At 45.6% G+C, this 21,508-nt stretch overlaps 1 protein-coding gene across 6 annotated transcripts in view; it reads left to right on the top strand.

Moving 5' to 3' along the window:
* Positions 1–21,508, top strand: part of LOC129639827 (F-box-like/WD repeat-containing protein TBL1X) — a 244,773-nt gene that overhangs the window by 162,503 nt on the left and 60,762 nt on the right. For 4 of the 6 annotated variants that reach the window (XM_055565086.1, XM_055565084.1, XM_055565089.1 and 1 more), the window contains one exon: positions 11,740–11,827. The exons of 1 other annotated variant lie outside the window; for it this stretch is intronic. The gene's annotated coding sequence lies outside the window, so the exon portion shown is untranslated. The remainder of the gene's footprint in view (positions 1–11,739; positions 11,828–21,508) is intronic. One more of the 6 variants, XM_055565085.1, reaches the window with a different exon arrangement.

The following is a 21,508-nucleotide window of genomic DNA, read 5'->3' as shown; positions in this document are numbered from 1 at the left end:
TGGGCTTCAGGTGATAATGTCAGTGTGGGTTCATCAGTTGTAACAGATGGACCCTCTGGTGGGGGACCTAGATAATGAGGGAAATTGAGCCTGTGTAGGGGCAAATGGCATACAGGAAATCTGTGTACCTTCCTGTCACTTTGGCTGGAAATCTAAAACTAGTCTAAAAACGAAACCTGTTAAAAATCGTGTTTAACTAGGGGGGGGGGGGAGAAAAAAAGAGATGTCGTCTCCACACTGATGAGATTTATTCTGTTCAGTTTCACGCTTATGCGATCCATGAAAGAACTGGGAAGTTTCATGAGACTTTGCACTTGGGTTCTGAGAGCATCATCTTAACCTAGAATGGCATTTGGGCTAGTGTCATGAAGGCTCCCCATGGCAGGTGTGTGTGTGTGTGTGTGTGTCCATTCCAGAGACCAAGAACCTGGGCTGAAATCCACCCCTCACTCCAACTGCACCCCCTCCACTGTGGTCATTCCCAGAAACAGGTCATTCCCAGAAACAAGGCAGAGACTTGTTTTACTTCTTGAATAGACCACTTCTGTCATATGTTAATGTCTAAAGTCACCCTGAGGATATTAGAAGGTTGTCTATTTTAATGTAATATGGGTCGTCTTCCCAGGGGGCATAAAGAACCCATCTGCCAGTGCAGGAGACATAAGAGACGTGGGTTCGATCCCCGGGTCGGGAAGATCCCCTGGAAGAGGGCATGGCAACCCACTCCAGTGTTCTTGCGTGGAGAATCCCATGGATGGAGGAGCCTGGAGGGCTACAGTCCACGGGGTCGCAAACAGTCAGACCCAACTGAAGTGACTGCGCACATGCACACAAGAAGTTTGGAGTACACACCTTAATAAAATGAGCATGATATTGCCTTGGGCTTCCCTGACAGCTCAGTGGGTGAAGAATCTGCCTGCAATTCAGGAGACCCTGGTAAGATTCCTGGGTCGGGAAGATCCGCTGGAGAAGGGAAAGGCTATCCACTCCAGTATTCTTGGGCTTCCCTGGTGACTCAACTGGTAAAGAATTTGCCTGCAATGTGGGAGACCTGGGTTTGATCCCTGGTTTGGGGAGATCCTCTGGAGAAAGGAAAGGCTACCCACTCCAGTATTCTGGCCTGGAGAATCTCATGGACTGTGTAGTCCATGGGGTCGCAAAGAGTCAGAGACTACTGAATGACTTTCACTGATACTGCCCTCAGGCAGGGATCGGCAGACTCCTACCTATAGGCCAACCCCACCTGCAATCTATTTTTTTTTTAAGTTGTGTTGAAGCACACCCAACACCCATTTATGTACCGTCTGCAGCTGTTTTAGAGCTAAAGCAGACGTGAGCAGTTGTAGCAGACTCAGTTTGGGTGTCAAGGATCCAAGATTCCTGCAGAGAAAGTGTGCTCACCCCTGCTTTACCAGTCTAGAACTTTTCCCTCTTTGGTCATCATATCCTGACTATCTCCCGATTTTTAAACTCGGTTTCAGAAAAGGGGAGGATTGTCAGCAGAGTAGCCTAGTTAGAGGAATAATAGAGACATACAGGTGCATCCCTGTGAAGGACCCTGCAGCGTTGCTCCTGCTGTCTGCGTGTGAGATGCATTCCGTGTGTACTAGGGGGCTTTGTTGAAATGCCTGGGCCTTTTAATAGAGGATGCAAAACACCAAGCTTCCCCCTTCCTCCCTTCCTTTTCCCCTTTCCTTCCCCTTCCTTCCTTCCAATTCCTTCCTGTTCCTTCCTCCTGCTTCCATGCCCTTCCTTCCTCCCCCTTCCTTCCCCTTCCTTCCTCTCCCTTCCTTCCCCTTCCTTCCTCTTCCTTCCCTCCCCTTCCTCCCCCTTTCTTCCCCTTCCTTCCTCTCCCTTCCTTCCACTTCCTTCCCTCTTCCTTCCTTCCCCTTCCTTCCTTCAAATTCCTTCCCTTTCTTTCCTTTTCCTTCCTCCCCCTTCCTTCCTTCGAATTCCTTCCTCTTCCTTCCTTCCCTCCAATTCCTTCCCCTTCCTTCCCCTTCCTTCCTTCCCTTCCTTCCCCTTCCTTCCTTCCCTTCCTTCCCCTTCCTTCCTTCCCCTTCCTTCCTCTTCCTTCCCCTTCCTTCCTCTCCCTTCCTTCCCCTTCCTTCCTTCCAATTCCTTCCCCTTCCTTCCTCCTCCTTCCTCTTCCTTCCTTCCCCTTCCTTCCTCTTCCTTCCTTCCCCTTCCTCTCCCTTCCTTCCCCTTCCTTCCTTCCAATTCCTTCCCCTTCCTTCCCCTTTCTTCCCCTTCCTTCCCTTTCCTTCCTTCCCCTTCCTTCCTTCTTCCTTCCTTCCAACTCCTTCCCCTTCCTTCCTCTTCCTTCCTTCCCCTTCCTCTCCCTTCCTTCCCCTTCCTTCCTTCACATTCCTTCCCTTTCCTTCACATTCCTTCCCTTTCCTTCCCTTTCCTTCCTTCCCCTTCCTTCCTTCTTCCTTCCTTCCAATTCCTTCCCCTTCCTCCCTCTTCCTTCCTTCCCCTTCCTTCCTTTGAATTCCTTCCCTTTCCTTCCTTCCTCTCCCTTCCTTCCTTCAAATTCCTTCCCCTTCCTTCCCTCTTCCTTCCTTCAAATTCCTTCCTTCGAATTCCTTCCCCTTCCTTCCTCTCCCTTCCTTCCCCTTCCTCTCCCTTCCTTCCCCTTCCTCTCCCTTCCTTCCCCTTCCTTCCTCTCCCTTCCTTCCTCTCCCTTCCTTCCCATTCCTTCCGCTTCCTCGCCCTTCCTTCCTCTCCCTTCCTTCCCCTTCCTTCCTTCCCCTTCCTCCCCCTTCCTTCTTTCCCCTTCCTTCCCTCTTCCTTCCTTCCCCTTCCTGCCTTCCAATTCCTTCCCCTTCCTCCCCCTTCCTTCCTTCCCCTTCCTCCGCCTTCCTTCCTCCCCCTTCCTTCCCCTTCCTTCCTCTCCCTTCCTCCCCCTTCCTTCCCAATCCTTCCTTCCCCTTCCTCTCCCTTCCTCTCCCTTCCTTCCTCTTCCTTCCTCCCCCTTCCTTCCCCTTCCTTCCTCTTCCTTCTTTCCCCTTCCTTCCTTCCAATTCCTTCCCCTTCCTTCCCCTTCCTTCCTTCAAATTCCTTCCCCTTCCTTCCTCTACCTTCCTTCCCCTTCCTTCCTTCAAATTCCTTCCCCTTCCTTCCCTCTTCCTTCCTTCTCCTTCCTTCCTTCGAATTCCTTCCCCTTCCTTCCTCTGCCTTCCTTCCCCTTCCTCCCCCTTCCTTCCTTTGAATTCCTTCCTCTTTGTTCCTTCCCCTTCCTTCCTCTTCCTTCCCCTTCCTTCCTCTCCCTTCCTTCCCCTTCCTTCCTTCCAGTTCCTTCCCCTTCCTCCCCCTTCCTTCCTCTTCCTTCCTTCCAATTCCTTCCCCTTCCTTCCTTCCAATTCCTTCCCCTTCCTCCCCCTTCCTTCCTCCTCCTTCCTCTTCCTTCCTTCCCCTTCCTCTCCCTTCCTTCCCCTTCCTTCCTTCCAATTCCTTCTCCTTCCTCCCCCTTCCTTCCTTCCAATTCCTTCCTCTTCCTTCCTCTCCCTTCCTTCCCTCTTCCTTCCTTCCCCTTCCTTCCTTCACATTCCTTCCCTTTCCTTCCTTCCCCTTCCTTCCAATTCCTTCCCCTTCCTCCCTCTTCCTTCCTTCCCCTTCCTTCCTTCAAATTGCTTCTCCTTCCTTCCTTTTCCTTCCTTCCCCTTCCTTCCTTCCCTCATCCTTCCTTCCCCTTCCTTCCTTCCCCTTCCTTCCCCTTCCGTCCTTCCAATTCCTTCCCCTTCCTTCCCCTTCTGTCCTTCCAATTCCTTCCCCTTCCTTCCTCTCCCTTCCTTCGAATTCCTTCCTCTTCCTTCCTTCCCCTTCTTCCTTCCAATTCCTTCCCCTTCCTCCCCCTTCCTTCTTTCGAATTCCTTCCAATTCCTTCCCCTTCCTCCCCCTTCCTTCGTTTGAATTCCTTCCTCTCCCTTCCTTCCCCTTCCTTCCCCTTCCTTCCTTCGAATTCCTTCCCTTTCCTTCCTTTTCGTTCCTTCCCCTTCCTTCCCCCTTCCTTCCTTCCACTTCCTTCCTTCCCCTTCCTTCCTTCAAATTCCTTCCCTTTCCTTCCTTTTCCTTCCTTCCCCTTCCTTCCCTCTTCCTTCCTTCCCCTTCCTGCCTTCTAATTCCTTCCCCTCCTTCCTTCCCCCTTCCTTCCTTCCACTTCCTTCCTTCCCCTTCCTTCCTTCAAATTCCTTCCCTTTCCTTCCTTTTCCTTCCTTCCCCTTCCTTCCCTCTTCCTTCCTTCCCCTTCCTGCCTTCTAATTCCTTCCCCTTCCTCCCCCTTCCTTCCTTCCCCTTCCTGCCTTCCAATTCCTTCCCCTTCCTCCACCTTCCTCCCCCTTTCTTCCCCTTCCTTCCTCCCCCTTCCTTCCCCTTCCTTTCTCTCCCTTCCTCCCCCTTCCTTCCCAATCCTTCCTTCCCCTTCCTTCCTCTTCCTTCCTTCCCTTTTCTTCCCCTTGAAATTCATGCACATAATTAGTGTTTATCATGAACAAAACAACCCAGAATCTTTGCGTGTGTGTCATAAATAGAACTCTCAACAGAGAACAGATCCTTTTACTCTTGTCTGCCAGTTTACCTATAAAGAGCATTGGGTACCCTTTTAGTATAGTGACAAAAAATAATTAATCCATCTAAATAAAGAGTATCCCATAAATGAATGGTTTTCAAAGAGGAATGCAATGATAGGAGATGAGGAACCGATTAATGCACTGTGACCTCTCACCTCACGGTACCCGTGTTCCTAGTTCGATGAGTGAAAAGAGACGTGAGGATCATGGCCTGATTTTAATTCCCAGTGGGTAAAGGCGCATGTAGAACTGCCCTACTTCTTGACACTATTATGATATTAAAAGTCGAGTTTACTTTTGTAAGTCATTACCACCTTGGCATACTTGCATTCATTTTCGTCAAGCGCTGTCATGTTTAGCTAGCAGCCTTCCAGAGTCTAGAGAAATGCACGTTGGTTTCATATTTCTTTGGGGGAATCTATAGTCTTCAGCAGGAGAACCTCTGTTTATTAGAATGTCTAGCAACTGGTGTATTCAAAATCTGTCAGGAAGTCGTCAGGAACATCTCAGCATGTGTCTGAAAAGTTAAAGTTTGGGAAAGTTACATCCTGAGCACGGAGTGTCATTTTCTAGGTGAATACCTAGGTACACAGACAAGCTAGAGAAGGAAAGTGAAAGTGAAAGTCACTCAGTTGTGTCCGACTCTTTGCGACCCCATGGACTATACAGTCTGTGGGATTCTCCAGGGCAGAATACTGGAGTGGGTAGCCGTTCCCTTCTCCAGGGGGTCTTCCCAACCCAGGAATGGAACCCAGGTCTCCCGCATCGCAGGTGGATTTTTTACCAGCTGATCCACCAGGGAAGCCCCTAGAGAAGGACAGCAATTCACAAAATTTCTGCTGCCTGCAGCTTGGAGCCAGGAAGGCATCATGACAAGAAAGTGATGACTTGCTGTGTGTGAACCCCTGGTCTGACACTGCTCGTGGGGTACCTGGGTTCCTCGATGGAAGCATATTGTGACATTAGGTAGGAAGGATTCTGTCATTATTTATTAGCAGGATTACATAACTTCAAAGCACTTAGAACAGATCCACAGTAGATGCAGCTATGTATAAACCGTTTTGATGGTTAGTTTTCTTTTTCATTATAGCTTATTATATGATATTAACTGTAGTTCCCGTAGTTCACGGAAAGACCTTGTTTTTTATCTGATTTATGTATAGTGGCATGTGTCTGCTAGTCCTAAAGTCCTAGCTTATCCCGTCCCCAATCTCCCTTGGTAACCATAAATCTGTTTTCTATGTCTATGAGTCTCTGGTTTGTAACTAAGCTTGTTTGTGTCATATTTTAGGTTCCACATGTAAGTGATGAGTTTGCCTTTGTCTGACTTCATACAATAACCTCTAGGTCCATTCATATTGTTGAAAATAGTATTATTTCATCCTTTTTTATGTCTCAGTAATATTCCATTATATGTATGCATATGTGTATATATATGTATAGATGGATATGGATATATGGGAGAAGGGCATGGCAACCCACTATCGTCTTCTTGCCTGGAGAATCCCATGGACAGAGGAGCCTTGCAGGCTACCCCAGTGTATGGGGTTACAAAGAGTTAGATAAACCTGAGTCACACACACACATATATATACACACACCACACCTTTGGGGCTTCCCAGGTGGCTCATTGGTAAAGAATCCACGTGCAAATGCTGGTGACATGGATTGGATCCCCGGGTCAGAACGATCCCTTGCAGGAGGAAATGGCAACGCATTCAAGTGTTCTTGCTTGGAGAATCCCATGGACAAAGGAGCCTGGTGGGCTACAGTCCATAGGGTCACAGAAGAGTCAGACACAATTTATCAACTAAACACAACATCCCACACCTTTACCATTTCATCTGTCATTGAACATGTAGGCTGCTTCCATGTCCTAGCTATTGTGCAAAGTGGTTCTGTGAATATTTGGGTGCATGTATCTCTTAGAATTAGGGTTTTCTCTAGATACATACCCAGGCTACCATCTGTGGGGTCGCACAGAGTTGGACACGCCTGAAACGACTTAGCAGCAGCAGCAGCAGCATAACCAGGAGGGGGATTGCTGAATCCTATGGTAATTCTACTTTGAGTTTTTTTAAGGGGCCTCCTTACCATTCTTCTTAGGGGCCATACCAAATGCATTTCTGCCGACAGCGTACGAGAGTTGCCTTTTCTGCACACCCTCTCCAGCGTCTATTTCTGTAGACTTTTTGGTGATGGCCATGCGGACCTGTGTGAGGTGATGCATCGTTGTAGTTTGATTTGAATTTGTCCAGTGATGAGCAACATCGAGCGTCTTCTCAGGTGCTCATTGGCTATCTGTATGTCTTCTTTGGAGGAGTATCTACTTTGGTCTTCTGGCAGTTTTTTTGGTGGAGTTGTTTGGTTTTCTGTTACTGAGTTGTATGAGCTATTCCTGTGTTTTGGAAACTGAGTCCTGTTGAATTGCAACCCAGCCTGTAGGTTTTCTTTTTGTTTCGTTTACGGTTTCCTTTACTTGTGCAAAAAATCTTGTGAGTTCACTTCCTCTTTCCTCTCGGTTTTCCAATGCAGCAGTCATCAAGTCCCGTGTTAGTCTTTTCTCAAAGCTCCAGTTCCCTGGCCCTTTCCTCTGGGAGGCTCTTTTCTACTTTCTCGTTAATCATGGACGTTTAAGTGACTATTGGAGGGAACTCAGACATAAACTGCTTGAAATCAGGGTGTTAGACCCCTGACAGTGTTGCAAAGGTTGCTTCCTTCTCTCTTTACTCTGCTGGTTTGTGATTGCAAAAAACAAGCCAAACTTGGAATCTCTTCACCTGTGCTTTGGAAAAGACTTAACATGTGACTTGATCACCTGGCCAGGTAATTTTTGATATCTTGGTGAGTTAAGAGTTAAGCATAAGCAGATAAATTGAAACTTGATACCGTGGAATCTCAGAGCTAGAAGGCACTTAACTGTATCTGCTGCTGCTGCTGCTGCTAAGTCGCTTCAGTCGTGTCCGACTCTGTGCGACCCCATAGACGGCAAGCCCACCAGGCTCCCCCGTCCCTGGGATTCTCCGGGCAAGAACACTGGAGTGGGTTGCCATTTTCTTCTCCAGTGCGTGAAAGTGAAAAGTGAAAGTGAAGTCGCTTAGTCGTGTCCAACTCTTAGCGACCCCATGGACTGCAGCCCACCAGGCTCCTCCATCCATGGCATTTTCCATAGCTCCCCCCAAAAAAGACATTTTGTTTTTAACATTTCAACTGACCCTCATGAGCTGTTTATCCCTGAATGTAGAGTAGTACACTAGCCACAGTGAAGTATAAAGAGATGGTAGAAGGCATTGTTCTTGCTTTCAAAGTAGCTTACAGCCTCATAAGTAACAAGGGCGAATCAATAAGTTCACAGATCTTTTAATGTGAATTTTTTAAAAAAAACCATTTTACTCTGGCAGATTTCAAACTTACCAAGAAATGAATAATGGACTTCCAAGTATTCATTACAAAGCATCAGAAATTTTCAACATTTTGCTAAACTTTTTTCAGGACTGTTTTTATTATAGAAAACGTTTACATGTTACATGTATTTACATAAAAGAATAAGCCTATAAATTTCCTCTCTTATAATCTTTTATACTTGATTTTCAAGCCCTTCCACTCAAATTTCAATTTTATTTTGTTAAAGCCATTTCTCTTTTTTTGCAAACATGGATAGTCTTCTTTCAAATGAACGATGCAGTTTCTTCTTGCTTTCATTTGTACCTCATTAAGTGATGGGATTATCTGCTGAACCTTGAATGTTTTGGTAGTCCTATTTTTCCAGAGACTTTCTCTCTGAAATCGTTATTATTTTGCTTCATTGCTCTTAAATATTTTTTCTTTATCAGAATTTTTTTTTTTTGGCTATGCTTCGAAACATATGGGGTCCTAGTCCCCTTACCAGGAAATGTGCCCCCTGCAATGGAAGCCCCCACTTATCAGAATTCATTGTTATTCCCATGCTCTTAATTCACTGAATGCCTTGAATTATTTTCAGTTGGATATCTGATGTTTTTGTGTCTCTTAGTGAACCATTTTCTCTATACAGAATCCGCAATTGACCTCGGTAACCCGTTTTAGATTGTGACAGTCTATGCTAAAGTGTCCCCTAGGTATTCCTTTCTGCATCTAAGGCCCGTGTGAAAGCGTTACTTCTAATATGGCACAATAAGAATAAGGCAGAAGTCACAAAGAAAAGTGTCTACTTAGTCTACTGTCAAGTAGGTTTTTTCCCCTCCATTCTTGCCTCTTCGTAGGAAAGAATTAAAACGACAGACCGACACAGCTCAAGCAGGCAGGATTTATTAAGCAAGCCACACGCAGGACAGTCTTCAGACAGGAGAGTGAACCCACACCTGTTGGAGTGGTCTAGTCTCATTTTTAGGTTTCCCTTTGTATACGTTTTTCTCTTCCCCTTGGCAGTTCCTTGGGCTCCTTTGGCTATTTCCCCTTGCAAAATAGGGCTTGTATCTGCAACCAATCAGGGAAGGGAATGCAATTAGGGTGTATGGTCAAGCCAATCAGGGAAAGGGGCGTGTTAGGCTTCTTCCCCCTCCAGAGCTTCTTATTCCAGGCCTCAAGTTTTCTTTTTCATAGGCTTTTTCCTTTCCTTTGTCTGCCCTGCACGTGGTTCTTCTAGTTGTCCCTTCCTCTGACTAGCATCTTGGACTCTGTTTCCCTAGTCTAACCTACGTAACACTAAAGTCTGTCCCATTAAAATGTAGTTTCTGGGTATTCGTAGCATTTGGGGGCCTGATCTGTCCACTGTGTGGAAGACTGTTCTGTGAGTTGTAGATGCTTAATGCTATGCCAGTTGTGTCCCTCCTCCGGTTGTGACAGTGAAAAATGTTTGCAGACATTGCCTAATATCCTGGAGTCCCCTGGGGCAGAGGACACAGCCACCCCTGGTTGAAAGCACCTGTGTTACCACCGTGGACGTGCCACGATGCTTCCATATTTTTATTACGGGTTACTTGGCTCAGTCGGTAAAGAATCTGTCTACTATGCAGGAGACCCGGGTTCATTCCCTGGGTTGGGAAGATCCCCTGGAGAAGGGAATGGCAACCCATTGCAGGATTCTTACCTGGAGAATTCCACGGACAGAGGAGCTTGGCGGGCTGTAGTCTGTGGGGTCACAAAGAATCGGACATGCCTGAGGGACTCACGTTGTCACTTTCGTTGAATGTTTACCTTTGAGAATTAAGGAATATATTGCATTTGTTAAAGTCATTTGCATATCCCACAAATATTTTTCAGTCCCATGAATTCTTGCCAGCACGGCTTATGGATAGTGGTTCTCTTTGGTTGTTCATAATGGGAAAATCAGGAATGACAAGGTATTGGAAGGTCAGATTTCTCACTTTAACTTCTTATTTTTAGCAGTGAACTAATTAATTTGTCATGTTGCATAACCAGAATGTCATTAACCAAAGTCATATTTCACATGTTTTGTGTGTTTATAACACACAGATGATGTTAATTACTCTTATTGAATTTAACAACTTATATCAAAGATAACCTTCAATTTGTGAGTTACCATCTGTTTTGGACCAAAGAATAGGTCCAAATACTAAATACTGAAGCTTTTTTCTTTTCCTGAACAGCTTGTAATAAGAGCTGTTTATATATTAATTGCCTAATTGAATTATTGTGGATTTTAATGTTTTAATTTTCAAGCAATTTGGGGCTTATTGTGGTGACATCTGCTCATATTTTGATACTTTACGGTATTTAGCAGTCTCATCAGAAGGCTATTTTGGGTTTACAACACAGTTCTGGAAATAGTCAATTGCTTTCTGCGTCAGGTTACTCTCAGGAGTATTGTCCTATTTCATCTCTACTACAGAATTTATTTCATAATGAAATGCATTTTTATTTTATCAGAAAAGTCCATATTCCCTTGTCCCTGCTTCAGTCTGATGCCGTTAAATGTCTATTCAAACAACTGCAGAGTTTTGTTTAAATCTTATTTTCCTTCAGCGGTAGATTTTTTTTTTTTTTTTTCAGTTTTTCTGGTTATTACTTTCATCTTACAGATCCTTATGATGTTTTAAAAATATACTGTAATGAAACTTAACAGCCTATGAACCTGCTTATAGAATCTTTTTAATCTCCTTTCTTTGAACAGTGTAACTATAAATATAGCTCAGTGGGAATAATTTCCTTGAATTTCCTTAAAAACGTTTCAAGAGGTTCTGATTAATTCACTAATAAGAAACAGCTTCATTCATAGCCCTGCTTCTGAATTTGAATTACATTAAACCTGGCACCTTTTTATATCACTTAAGACTATTGAACAAGAATTTACAGAAAGTGGTAGTCATTTAATTTCCTCAGTTTTTGAGCGTGTGGATAATTTAAACCCTGTAGGAGCCTGGATTCACTCACAACCAAAGACATTTTGTAAGGAAGGAGGTACATATCCCTAAATAGATGTTGGTTGACTGCTTTGTATTTATGTTGACTGAAAAAAGCAAGTTTGTGATATGAAGGGTTATCTTGTGAGATATACCCCTGGCTTCTTTAGAAATCTGTGCAAATACAGAACTGCTCTGAAATGGAAATGTAGGAGAATAACAGCGGAAAACTTGAGACCTAGTAGTCAGGGCTTCCTTTTGCTTTATTTTAGGAAGCCGAAAGAAGGTGGGGGAAATGATTCTAATGTTTCCCTGTTTGCATGAGCACATAACTGAGTGCATATCTACACACATGCATGCATGGCGTGGTTATCGTAACATTGGCCCAAGCACTGTTTATCAACTTTCTGTGAAGCATCTTTCTTCTCTTGAGGGCGTGTACAGTTTAATTTATTGATTTTATATGATACATTCCCTAAAACAAAGATGTTTCAAGTGGGCGTTCATTATCATTGAATGATAGCAGAACCCTTGTCTGCATTCAAACCAATGTTATTTACTTTGAGACGTTTTGCTTGTAAATCTCTGCATGTACCATAATGCTGATGGCTGGTTTTAATTACTTCCCTTTTTACCTTGCAAATAAAACTGCACAGTTTGGGTAAAAGTCGAAGATAGAGGGTATGAAACAGTAAAACGTGTTTGAGATTGACAAAGGAAAAGAAGAACAGGAGAGATCAAAGCTGAACAATTCCCAAAGAATTTTCAGGTTTATTTTGGTTGTTGTTGTTGTTGTTCTTTTTTTCAATCTCCTTGTTTCTCACCAGGCAGGTCCCAACACACACTTGGCAGTTCCTATGATCGGGTGCTGGGAGCCCACTGGTTCAGAGGTCTACACATGAAGTCACCCTAAAGGTACACCCCTGCGTTTGATCTTTGTTCCCTACCTGAAATTCGTTTCAAACAGAACTGCATTTTGCCAAAACTGAACACCTTCTGTTTTAAAATGATACATGTCTGAGGTCTTTCTTCTTGCTGAAGTTCAAGGTAATTGTTGTTTAATCGCTAAGTCATGTCTGACTCTTTGCGACCCAGTGGACTGTAGCCCACCAGGCTCCTCTGTCCATGGGATTCTCCAGGCACGAATACTGGAGTAGGTTGCCATTTCCTTCTCCATGAAGGTAATAGACAAAGCATTATTAAATAATGATGTGCTACTTACTTGATTCTTTAAGATGAATTGGGCTTTTTTACCTTCTAAGTATTTTGGGAAATTCTTACAGAGATGGGAATACCAGACCACCATACCTGGCTCCTGAGAAATCTGTATGCAGGTCAAGAAGCAGACAGTTAAAACCAGACATGGAACAGTGGACTGGTTCCAATCTGGGAAAGGAGTACTTCAAGGCTGTATATTGTCACCCTGATTATTTAGCTTATATGCAGAGTACATCATGCGAAATGCCAGGCTGGATGAAGCACAAGCTGGAATCAAGATTGCCGGGAGAAATATCAATAACCTTAGATACGCAGATGACATTATGCTTATGGCAGAAAGTGAAGAACTAAAGAGCCTCTTGATGAAAGTGAAAGAGGAGAGTGAAAAAGTTGGCTTAAAACTCAACATTCAGAAAATGAAGGTCACAGCATCTGGTCCCATCATATCATGGCAGATAGGTGGGGAAACAGTGGAAACAGTGAGAGACTTTATTTTCTTGGGCTCCAAAATCACTGTAGATGGTGACTGCAACCATGAAATTAAAAGAGGCTTGCTCCTTGGGAGAAAAGCTATGGCCAACCTAGATAGTATATTAAAAAGCAGGGACATTACTTTGCCAACAAAGGTTCGTCTAGTCAAAGCTATGGTGTGTTCAGTAGTCATGTATGGATGGGAGAATTGAACCATAAAGAAAGCTGAGCACCAAAGAATGGATGCTTTGGAACTGTGGTGTTGGAGAAGACTTTTGAGAGTCCCTTGGACTGCAAGGAAATCAAACCAGTCCATTCTAAAGGAAATCAGTCCTGAATATTCATTGCAAGGACTGATGCTGAAGCTGAAAGTCCAATACTTTGGCCACCTGATTCCAAGAACTGACTCATTGGGAAAGTCCCTGATGCTGGGAAAGATTGAAGGCAGGAGGAGAAGGGGACAACAGAGGATGAGATGGTTGGATGGCCTCACCGACTCGATGGACATGAGTTTGAGCAAACTCTGGGTGTTGGTGATGGACAGGGAGGCCTGGAGTGCTGCAGTCCATGGGGTCGCAAAGAGTTGGATACTACTGTACTGAACTGAACATGAAGCTGAATATGGAACCAGCTATTTTAAACTTTTTGGAGCAGATGACAGCTTCTAAAATCAATCCCTCTCATCACCATTATGAATTAAAATTAAGCAGCAAAATTGATTATAATTGGGGGCATGAGGCTGTATCTTATTTGGCTCCTGTATCTTAATTCTTTGCTTTGTTAGTTTCTTAATATGATTTGTGTCTATCTGCAAATTGATTTCCTACTTAACCTTGAAAGTTATTAGAAAAACATGTAGCTTACTATCGATAGATCTAGTGCGATGATAAGGTATACCCAGAGGAAGAAACCAAACAATCATAGATGCACAGACATCAAGAATGGAAACCCAGGGAGTTCCTTGTGGTTCCAGCGGTTAGGACTCTGCACTTTCCATTACAGGAGGCGTGGGTTCCATCCCTGGTCAGGGAACTATGATCCCAAAAGCCTTATGACCCCCTCAAAAAATGAAAAACCAGAGTTGAAGCCCACATCTCAACCTAAAGCTGATGGTTCCCCTCTCCACCCTCTGTCAAGAAGAAGCACGGTTAATATTTTGGAAGATGGACTTTTAGGGTTTGATTTTATCCTTTATTTTTTTGTGTTTTCTGGTTCTTTGTTTTAATGAAAAAAAAAAAAAACACTGATAGAAGTTTTGTTATTTTTAAAAACATAAAAGATGGAAATTTGCGGAAGATTTTTTGCTGTACTGCTTTAAAGAGAAGCAATCAGAAGTAAGATGATAGGCCCAAATTTAACCACAAGAACAATCGTATGTGGTATTTTTGTTTAAGACCAAACATGTACGTGTAGCAAGGTAAATATGTACCATTGGCCCATGGGTTTGAACTGCACCGGTCCACTTATACGTGGATTTTTTTTTTTCCCCCAGTAAATACCTAACTGCTGGTGCACAGTTTGTGAGTGAATCCACAGATGAGGAACCATGGATATGGAGGGCCCCCTGTAGTTATAAGGGGATTTTCACCCCAAACTCCATTTTGTTCAAGGGCCAGCTGTATTAGAATTTCAATATTTTACTTAATTATCTGGAAGGGGTAGTTTGGTTTTTTTAAAAATGGAAAACGAGAAAAGGTTGAGTCTGTGACATCAGATGTTCAGGTTGTAGCATGAGTCTTTTAATGGCCAAAGAATATTCCGTTTGTATGGATGGACCACTGTATGCTGTTTATCCATGCAGCAGCTGATGGACATTGGAGTTGTGTTGACTTTTATTGAGTTGTTCAGAAGAGCGCTGCCGTGACCATTCGTGTATAAATTTTATCTGGATGTGTACCTTCATTTTCTCTTGGGTATGTACCTGAGAGGAGAATCGCTCGGTCCTATGTTAACTCTGTTTAATGTTTGGAAGAATCATCCCAGCTTTTCCAAAGTGGCTGCACCATCAGTCGGTATTTTTAAAACGCAATTGAGTCATAGTTTAAATGTCAGAGAGAAGAGGCGGGCGAGAAGGTCTGTTGCTCATCCGTGTCTTGATTGAGTCTGCACTCAGTATTCAGGGAACACATGAGCTTTGAGTGAATTGAATTGAGCGCACACGTTGACTTCCTGCTGTGAGTTGGGCATTGGTGTTCAGCTTCACAGGTGACTCTGGAAATTTGTGCAGCCATTGATGATTCCCTGTGCGATTTCGACATGCGGATGCTTGTTTAGCATTATGCTGGGGAAAGGCATTGCTGCTCACATACCACAGTGCCCGTGGTGCCTCTGTGACCGTGAGCTTCAGAGTCATCTGCAAATCACAGCCCTTTCTCTCTGCGCTGAGTGCTGGGCGTCAGAAAGTGAGGGCTCGTGTCTGTTCCTGTTGTTCATTCGCCAAGTTCTATGTGACTCTCTGCAACCCCATGGACTGCAGCACGCCAGGCTTCCCTGTTCTTCATCATCTCCCAGAGTTTACTCAAATGTTCATTGAGTCGGTGATGCCATCCAACCATCTCATCCTCTGTCGTCCCCTTCTCCTCCTGCCTTCAATCTTTCCCAGCATCAGGGTCTTTTCCAATGAGTCAGCTCTTCGTATCAGGTGGCCAAAGGATTGAAGTTTCAGCTTCACCATCAGTCCTTCCAACGAACACCCAGGACTGATCTCCCTTAGGATGGACGGGTTGGATCTCCTTGCAGTCCAAGGGACTCTCAAGAGTCTTCTCCAGCCCCCCAGTTTTAAAGCATCGATACTTCGGTACTCAGCCTTCTTGATGGTCCGACTCTCCCATTCATACAGGACTACTGGAAAAACCATAGCTTTGACCAGACGGACCTTGGTCTGTTCCCGTTTGACTTAGCCTAGTTTCAGCAGGTCCCGCCTCGGAAAGTGACGGACACACAGCAGATGATGGCTTTGGTGTCTTCTTGGCTCTTCATTTCAGAACCACCGGTGGGTTATGCCCGAGGAGCATCCACATTCTTAGGGCATCACCCTCAGGTTCCCAGGCAGGAAGATTTCCGGCTGGAAAACGACAAGATGGGCGTGTTCTAATGTAGAGAGGGGAGAATCTTCAGGGGAGTGAGGTTGGCAGACGTTTTCCATCAAGGGCCAGAGAGTAGATGTTGATAGCTGATGCTTTGTGGGCCCCGGGGTCTCCGTTGCTTTCCTCTGCCTTTGCCCTGTGAGAACCGCTACTGATCATACACAGATGAACGAGTGTGGCTGAGTGACATCAGTAATACTTCGCCGACGGGCACTGGAATTCCAATGTCATTGCAATTTCAGGGGTGGCAAAATAGGATTGTTTTGATTTTCCTTGCAACCATTTAGAAACAGAGACGCCGTGGATAGCTCCTAAGCCTTATGGAAGGTGGGCGACGTGTGAATCTGCCTGTGGGCCGCAGTGCGCCAGCCTTGACCTCGAGAAAGACACCCATTTTATTTCTCCGTCTTCTGACCGTGACCTTTGAGTTGAAGGGCCTCTGACATGCAGCTCTGCGAGGTCCATGGTGAGCTTAAGACAGCATCCACATTGTGGTTTCTCTGGTGGCTCAGGTGATAAAGAATCCAACTGCAGGGCAGGAGACACGGGTACGATCCCGGGATTGGGAAGATCCCCCTGGAGGAGGGCATGGCAACCCCGCTCCATGAACATGATTCTCCTTGCCTGGAGAATCCACACGGACAGAGGAACCTGGCGGGCTATAGTCCATGGGGTCGTAAAGAGTCAGACACAGTCGAAGTGACTAACACTTTATTACTAAGTTGTGGTTGCTTGGCCAGCACCCTGCAGTTGCTCATGGACTTGAGGAATTATAGGGCCTTCCATGGGCAGTGTGGCTCTGGACGTCTGTTACGAGCCTTCCCCAGGGGACATTTGATCATGTCTGGAGACCTTTGAGGAAGATGTTTGCTGCTGACACCCAGTGGGTGGAGACCAGGGATGTTGTTTATCATCTGCCAGGGCGTTGGGGAACCCATCACAGAGATCCATGTGGTCCCGAGTGTCCACAGTACCGAGACTGACGACCCCTCCCTGGTCCCATCAGTATTTCTTTCTGTGTTTTGATCTGCTCACTCCTCTGGCTGTGGGAATTTCACCTGCCAAGCGTTGGATGACAAAACTGAATGCCTTCCGCTTGCTGATTTAAGTGTCAAAGGACACTCTTGGGATACTCGGCTTCACGATGCATTTAGTATTTTTCTTTTACGTGGTATGTTGTTGTTGTGAGTGCATGCGTGTTCACTCATGTCCAACTCTTGGAGACCACATGGACTGTAGCCCACCAGGCTCCTCTGTCTGAGGGATTTCCCAGGCAAGAATAGTGGAGTGGGTCACCATGCTCATTTAAAGCTGAAGCATCACAATATACTTTTGTTGTCGTTGTTCGGTCGCTCAGTCGTGTCCGACTCTTTGCAGACCCCATGGACTGCAGCACGCCAAGCCTCCCTGTCTATTGCTGACTCCCGGAGTTTACTCAGACTCCTGTCCATTGAGTTGGTGATGCCATCCAGCCATCTCATCCTCTGTCGCCCCCTTCTCCTCCTGCCCTCAATATCTCCCTATTTTAGCACCAAGGTTTTTGAGACACAGGCTAACTCAGAGGGCAAAGCATCGCCTGCCTTTATATTCACAGACAAAGCCACAGGGTTTTTTGTTTGTTTGTTTGTTTCAAAACTCTAGAGACCACATTACAGGAGTCGATGACCTCACTTAGGACTCCACCTACCACAGAAAAGAGAATCATCCAGGCCAAGATAAATCTTGCGTATGTGGCTGAAAATCACTGTGTCTGAGAGCTTTCGTAACCAGCCTGTGTATATTCCTGTGATTTGTCAGAGGGCCTAGTGCAGAGACTGTCATTCCAGCCCCTCAGTCTCAGATAATTAAAGTCTGTAAATTAATTTACGGACTAATCGGAAGCCTTAGCTGGCAGACCCACGTCCTCCAGCAAAGAAGGGAAAGGGCATTTTTACACTGAAGCTGTCCATATCTCCCGAGGCACTTAGCTGCGAAAGCTTGGGCACCTGAGCTTGCATTTCACCTCGTGGACGGAAGGCTGTAAAATGAAACGGTGCTGTCGGACTTATGTGTGTGTCTGTCTCTCTGCCATGCAGACCTTACTTAGCAGTGGCTTGCTATCATCGGGGTGAACTTTTTTAGGAAGGTTTCCCTCTGGACCTGCCTCCCGATGGGGCAGAGAAGTGTGGGGTGGGCAGGGTGTGCGGCTCAGAGGGTTCGAGACGGGGACCCATGGCTGCTCGGGAGGGGGACACGTGATCTTGGCCGCACGTCTGGGCCAGGACGTCCCGTCCTCTCGCGTCTCCATGCTTCGTGCCTGTGTGCAGAGAGTCGGAACAAAGCTAACCAACCAGCCACTAATGAATCCGGGCCGGCACATAGGCTCAGAAAGGCCCCTTTCTGAAGGCCTCACCCTGGGGGTGTTTTTTGATTTCTGTGAAGCGCGTCATTATTTTTCTAACCCGAGGAGGCTCCCTTCTCCTTGCTGTCTCAACCCTGCCAATTTCTCTCCTCCTTAGCTGGGTTGTTCTCATACTGATTTCTGAAGACGCTGCCAGATTTTAATTACATCCTAATGGATGTGACTGCAGTTCACGTTCGTAGGAGGAAATTAGGGGAATGCTGAAAAGGCACGCCACACGTACACGGATTTAAGTCCAGCATCATCCCAGCCCTGGAGAGACTGGTGTATTTTATTTTACTGTTTACATTTTAGAGGGTATCTATTATTTGTACGTGTGTGTTTGTGTGTGTGTGTGGTTTGTGTGGTTTAGTTGCTAAGTCGTGTCTGACTATTTGCAACCCCATGGACTGTAGTCTGCCAGGCTCCTCTGTCCATGGAATTCTCTAGGCAAGAATACTGGAGTGGATTGCTATTTCTTTCTCCACGGGATCTTCCCCACCCAGGGATTGAACCTGGGTCTCCTGCGTGGCAGGCAGATTGCTTACCCACTGAGCCACCGGGGGAGGCCTTGTGTGCGTGTACAAAATGAAACTTAGGCACACGCGCATTCCATTTGAAGCCTCCTTTTTTTTTTTTCATGTAGCACTGTATCATGGACATCATCGCCGGTCATGAAAATCCTTTTGAGGACTGCAGTCTTACTAGGTTACTTCATTCTCTTATTCAAATGGTGGCGCTGGTGGTTAAGAACCCGCCTGCCAATGCAGGAGACGTCAGAGACGTGGTTTAAGTCCCTGGGTTGGGAAGATCCCCTGGAGGAGAACAGGGCCACCCAGTCTAGCATTCTTGCCTGGAGAATCCCATGGACAGAGGAGCCTGGCGGGCTGAGGTAATAGGGTTGCAAAGAATCAGACACGCTGAAGCAAGCTAGCACGCATGCATGCCACTGCTGGGCATGTGAACTCTGGTGAGGAAAGAATAGTTCTTTGATTATGTTTATAATTTTGGACCATTGGGCTCCCAAGTAAATAAATATAACTATAAAATTAGTGAAAAATCTTACCTTTGGGGGGACTCTTTTTCTCACTGTAGAATAATAAGCATGCAAATACTCTTTAGTAAAATGAAGATAAGTCTGTGGGGGAAGAAAAGAAGGTGAAACCACTGTTGACATTTTCTTGTTTTCTGTCCAATCTATTCTGTATGTATATTCTGCAATAACTGAAGTCCAACTATAAAAGCCATCAGTCGTTTTCCACCAGTTACGTGGCGGCTTTGTTTCAGTTAATGCAAGAAGAGCAGCTGTGCAACCTGATGAAACAGGCTTGCTTCCTCCCCACCTTAGTCTCCAGCAGTGTGTACAAGAGCATTTATATGTAAATGTTGACACACACATTAAACTTCTAGTCTCATAACTGGCCACTGGAAAACACAGTTTCCATTTGAAAAGAGAGCAATGTTATGGACTTCCCTGGTGGCTCAGTCAGTAAAGAATCCACCTGCAGCACAGGAGACCCAGGTTCAATCTCTGAGTCGGGAAGATCCCCTGGAGGACAAAATGGCAACCCACTCCAATATTCTTGCCTGGAGAATCCCATGGTCAGAGGAGCCTGGTGGGCTACATTCCATGGGGTCACATAGAGTTGGACACAACTGATCGGCTAAACTACCCCCACTATTATGAAGAAGGGAAGCCAGGAGGTGAGCCCTACTACGTTGCAGTCGGCAGAGAATTTGTGAAAGCGCCTTGCTGCAATGAGGTCATTTATAGCAGATTTTCCAGCAGCTCTGGCTTTGCACCCTTACTCCATGTGGAATCAAGTCCCAGAGCCCTGAGCCTCGTCCAGAAGATCACCTTACGCGATGCATTCTTCCAGTGTCCAGGCCAGCAGACTCAGAGCAGAGACAAGACCTCAGACCGACTTTTTCTTCCATCCCTGGAGAACGACAGAAGGGGCTGCATGAGAGGATGTTATAAGACCGCGTCCTAACCGCACCGATTTGCTAAGAGAGAAACTTCTGCCATGGATGATATCACTCTGAACACCATGCTCCCCACCCTGGAGTGACTGTGAGCTTGTTCCATCACTGTTTCTGAACCAGGCTCCCCGCCCGTGGGCAGGGAAACTCACTCGCCCTGTCTGTCTTCATCTCCCAGAGCCGAAGCTCAAGTGGCTCTGTGGTCATTACATCCTTTAAGATCATCACAGAGCAGGTCAGATTGTGTTGTTTGGGGAGCGGTCCTGTCCCTTCCTAGAGTATGAGAGCATATTAAATACTGTACACGCAGTACAGCCAAACCCTTAAACACCATTTCCCGCTCGCTTTAAAAAAAAAAAAAAAAAAAAAACTATTTTTTTTAAACTTTGTACTTGGTATTCGGGTGCAGCCGATTAACAACATTGCCGTAGTTTCTGGTGGAAGGCAAAAGGACTCAGCCGTACATTAAATGTATCCCTTATCCCCCAAACTCCCCTCCCATCCAGGCTGCCACATGACATTGAGCAGAGTTCCCTGTACTGTCCAGCAGGTCCTTGTTGGTTCTCCATGTTAAACACAGCAGTGTGTCCATGTCCATCCCAGACTCCCTGACTATCCCTTCCCCCATCCTTCCCCCTGGTGACCATAAGGTTATTACAGAGCATTGAGCAGAGTTCCCGGTGCTGGACAGCAGGTCCTTGCTGGTTCTCCATGTTAAATACAGCCGTGTGTCCATGTCCATCCCAAACTCCTAACTGTCCCTTCCCCCATCTTTCCCCCGGTGACCATAACGTTATTACAGAGGATTGAGCAGAGTTCCCTGTGCTGTCCAGCAGGTCCTGTTGGTTCTCCATTTTAAGTATAACATCATAGACATGACTTCTCTTGCAACTGAATTTTGAACTGTTTTATGATTGTGGTTATTAAGAGTTTTTTGCCACGTGGAAAGTAAGTTATTAAAAAAAGAAAAATACCGTAAATAATCTTCCCTTCAGCTTCCTAATGGATTTCAGCCCCCCAGTGGTTATTTATGTTGGAACACTCATGTTAAGCAGGAAGTCTCCAGACGTGTCATCAGTTCACACTGATTTTTTATTCTTCTGAAACCAGAACAGTGAGGGAATGTGTGGTTTTTACCACACAATGAAGACGGTCATTTCCTTTCTGCCCAGTCACAACCACAAAGATCTCAGATCTACCTTATGGGAGGTGCCTCTGATGAGAACTCTGGAGAAGGGAATGGCAACCTGCTCCAGTATTCTTGCCTGGGAAATCCCATGGACAGAGGAGCCTGGCGGGCCACAGTCCATGGGGGTTGCAAAGAGCCTGGCGTGACTGAGCACACACATGCATGAATCAAAACTGGGTCAGGCAAGAAAACAAACACCATGTCACTAATCAAGATCCCATTTTTCTTGTTGTTTTTGGAGGCGTGTTCCTGGGGGAAGGGGGTGGTCT

The sequence above is a fragment of the Bubalus kerabau genome, chromosome X, assembly GCF_029407905.1.
Source record: "Bubalus kerabau isolate K-KA32 ecotype Philippines breed swamp buffalo chromosome X, PCC_UOA_SB_1v2, whole genome shotgun sequence".
Taxonomy (NCBI): domain Eukaryota; kingdom Metazoa; phylum Chordata; class Mammalia; order Artiodactyla; family Bovidae; genus Bubalus; species Bubalus kerabau.
This window is presented reverse-complemented; position numbering and strand designations above follow the sequence as displayed.